Source organism: Chelonoidis abingdonii, chromosome 10 (assembly GCF_003597395.2).
Source record: "Chelonoidis abingdonii isolate Lonesome George chromosome 10, CheloAbing_2.0, whole genome shotgun sequence".
NCBI lineage: Eukaryota > Metazoa > Chordata > Testudines > Testudinidae > Chelonoidis > Chelonoidis abingdonii.
The window spans coordinates 11,485,086-11,489,194 of NC_133778.1; the positions used below are offsets into that span (position 1 = coordinate 11,485,086).

Here is a 4,109-nt window from a genome sequence, read left to right on the forward strand (position 1 = left end):
AGTTCAGTTAACACCGAAATATCAAATGTAAATAATATACTATGGTATACATCATAAAAATAAGAATCCTTCATTGCTGCTGTCATGGAGCACAGCTTTACACCAACAGGGATTTTAACCCTTTAAGAATTTACTAATCTAATCACTCTCCTCAGAATTTTAAGTGTAGAATCCACCATTTGGGGAAGTTTAGGAGAGCTGCAAATTCTAAAGAGGACAAGTCTCTCACAGGACTGAACAGACGTGAGATTAGAAACTACAGTTGCCACAACTCAGTGTCAGAGGGGCAAAAGAAGCCACGTTTTCCCAAGTTTATCTGTTTTGCTCACAAGTGGACTTTTGTTTTTGTGAACTAGATCCCATTTCCAAGCCAGGTTTCTATGACACGCTGCAAGAGCCAGATAACATGAGACTGAGTTTTATCTAGACTTAGCAGCAAAACATACAAAAGACATAAACTTGAGCGCAGATCTTGCAAGTTTTTCTCTGCCGTTAGACCCTTGTTGATTTCAGGGGGGCTCTGTGTAGATACTATAAGAATAATTGCAGGATCAGGACCAGTTTTAGGTCTAGAAGATGAAATAATTCTGTGTTTTTAAAAAAACAAATTCAGACTACACAAGAATTTTTTTAAATCCACTAAGAGAACCAATATAGCAGTATTCACTTTCAGTGTTTCAACTATAGTACTTAGGATAGTTTACATTTACTGTTAAACTTTTTGACTTCCTTCTTACTTCAAAAAAGTTGTACAGTTAGATTAATTTCATTTGATTTCCAATTGCTTTGGTTCCATAGGATGACCTGGTGAGGTTACTGCTGCAAAGGGAATTATTTACTTGATGTAGACAAAGAATCAAAGATCCAGAAAACAGAAACACTTCAGATTTCATGTTAAGGGTCGGGGTTTGGTGGGAGGGAGGGCGTGGGTGGGCCGAGGGTTGAGCCCCCGCCCCTGGTGCTTGCAGAGTAGGGGAAGTGGCTGCTGCACAACGTGCTTCTAGTCAACAGCACCTACCGCCTCAGTGCCTGCCTCACTGTCTCCAGTGCCAGTGGGCTGTGCCTGTGTGGGGTAAGGTGGGGGCACCTCCCAACTATAGTACTGTACAGCAAAAAAAAAATCTCCCTGGAACCAACCCCCCCCATGTACATTCATTCTTATGGAGGATTTGGGTTCGCTTAACATCATTTCACTTCCAGTCACATTATGCAGGAACATAACTCCAGCGTTAAGTGAGGAGTTACTGTACATGCCCTACACAGCTCTCTGCTCCCCCAGGCAGTGCCTCCCATCTACACTGCCATTTTCAGCACTGGAGTGTCCTGCTGGAGCATTTCCCTGCTGCAAGAAAAGACTGCCCCAAAGTGGGAAAGCTCTGGAGGGGAGAGGCAGCTGGGAAAGGCTGAACCTTTCCCCATTGCAATTAAAGGAGCTGGCAGCAGGGACCTACTGAAGTTTTTCCCTGCTATCTCCTGCCAGAGCCTTCCATGAGTACAAGTATCAGAGGGGTAGCCGTGTTAGTCTGGATCTGTAAAAGCAGCAGAGAGTCCTGTGGCACCTTATAGACTAACAGACGTTTTGGAGCATGAGCTTTCGTGGGTGAATACCCACTTCGTTGGATGCTCATGCTCCAAAACATCTGTTAGTCTACAAGGTGCCACAGGATTCTTTGCTGCTTTTCCATGGGTACATATAGCTTCACACTGCAGGGTGGACACAGCCTGCTCCTCGCTGCGGCATGTAGCTCCATGTACACTACATGCTGCCAAAGGCTTTGTGAAGCCTGATGTATTTATTTCAATAAGCCTTGCTGGATTTTATCTACCTGTCTGTTTGAGGATGGTTTTAGACCAGATTTTCTTGTTTGACTCAGACATTGGGTAGTCTAGGTAGTAATGGGGGAAGGATTTAACTTTACTTACAGATCACAGTAAACAAATACTGCTGGGAACTAGGTAGCCGTCTCAGCTGGACATGGCTTTTTGGTCTTGGGTATGTCAAGGATGATCACGTGGGCTTTTGCCTGCACAGCTGATGTGAGGAGGGCTGTATTTATAAACAACAAAATGAGGAGGAAGGTTGGTCTTGTGATTAAGGCACTGAACTGAAAGACCAGGTCAACGCCTGTCTCTGCCACAGACTTGCTGTGTGACCTTGGGTAGGAATCACAGCCTGTTTGAGACGAAATTCCCCATCTGTGAAATGGAGATAATACTTCTGCCTCACTGGGCTGTTGAGGATAAAATCATTAATGTCTACGGCATACTCATGTAATGGTAATGGGGCCTTTATAAGTGCTTAATTGGCACAAGCTGGCCTAAAGAGGTGCACACAGCTGAGGGCTTCATGTGGTGGCTGAAGATCACAACAACGCCATATCGCCCCCAGCATGCCCACTCGCTACCCTGTTTGCACTACTCACTAGTGAGGGAGGAGGCATGGAAGAGTCCTGAGACTTCCAACTTCTGAGTGAGTAGTGCTTGCTCCTGTGTGTGCCTGGATAACCTCTGCTAACACTTGCGCTAGAGCACAATAACCTGGCACTCCCTGCAATATGTATTACAGTGGCTCAGCTGCGATCGGAATCCAGCTGTGCTAGGGGCTGTCCAAACAAAGGAAGAAACAGTTCCTGGTCTTACCATCTAAATGGACAGTGCTAAAGAAGGGAGGAGGAGGAGCAGCCCTGTTTTACAAATGGAAAATGAACCCACTGTGAAACTAAGTGCCGCAGCCAGGAATTGGAGCTACATTTCCTCAGTCCCAGTCCAGTGTCTTAACTAGAAAACCAACCTTCCCTGCAAAGGGTTAAAGCCTTTTTTGATAGGAAGTGTCACTGCAAGGTAACCAAAGAGGCTTTGGTGAGACTGCTGTAAACTAGGTCTTAGATTATGGTTATTGACATGAAAACATGAGTAAAAATGACATCTTGTTACTTGCTGCACGTTTCTGCTTCCAGTGCAGCTTCTGATTTATAGTGGCTTATTTTTCTGAAGGGGAAAAATCAGTTTATTACTGCCAGCACTGTCGAAGAGCAAACTGAATTCTATCATCTGATGAATCAATAAAATTGCCAGCTAAATTCTGATTCCAGAATCTTCATAGTTGGGGATGATGTATGAAGCAAGAGCCAACACGGCTTGATTTTCAAAAAGCTGTCAACTAGTGCTGGAGGGGTCTTGTTTGGACTTGGAAAAGGAGAAAATGTTATGTGGAATTCACTAAGGCAGAATACTTACAACCCCTTGCCCCAATCCCATTTGCCCCATGTCGCTCTTTCCGCCATTAACTAGACTTTAAAGAAAAGTTGCAGCTGAACAGAAAAGGGATTTGAACCCTTGCATCTAATCGTGGAAGAGGAGTGAATTTTCTGAGATAGAAAGTTTCAGGTCTTAAATATCACTTTAAAAATTATAATTAGATAACTCCTTGACAGCGTGGTGATGTTGGGTAGGATATGGGCAATGTCTCTTTGGGGACTCAGTGATTTTATTTTTTTTTAACAGCAGTGGTACAGCAACTTCTACATTTCTACAGCTACTTGGTTAATTTAACAGTCATTTAACTAGTGTTAAATTACCCTTTAAAGTAGGAGAATGTGCTGTAGATAACAATTTTGAAAAATCTCCTACCTTCTAGTTACTCTTCTGGGAAAGATGCATTTTGTGTGGCTCAATCTAATTCTCAGCAGGAGGTGTAATCTGATGAAGTAGCAATGAAATGTCAGATCCTACTATGAAAGACAGAGAGAGACCAGTGTCTTTGCTGAAATGAGTTGCCAAAGCAGTGACAGGTAATGGGCTTGGCTGCTGTGCATTGCAGTGTGGATTGTAACATTTTGCACCCGTTGAAGTCAGAAGCATGGCCCATGCATACTTAGCAGCTGTGGTAAATTAACCCTCCAGAGCTATGCAGGTGCTAGCTTAGGGAGTACAGCCTGGCCTAGATGTCAGATCACATCTGCAAGGTGCATGTCTGGTATCACTTCACCGACATGTATGCTGCTGCCTCATCTCTTATGTTGGATAGTTATCACTTATTATAGTAGTACTCTAGCGTGCTCAATCAAAAGCAGGGCCCCCTTGTGCTAAACACTGAATAAACACATACT

At 43.7% G+C, this 4,109-nt stretch overlaps 1 protein-coding gene across 1 annotated transcript in view; it reads right to left on the bottom strand.

Annotated features, from left to right (window-relative positions):
• The window catches only part of VWC2L (von Willebrand factor C domain containing 2 like), a 139,264-nt gene that overhangs the window by 2,971 nt on the left and 132,184 nt on the right, over positions 1-4,109 (bottom strand). The gene's annotated exons all lie outside the window — the stretch shown is intronic.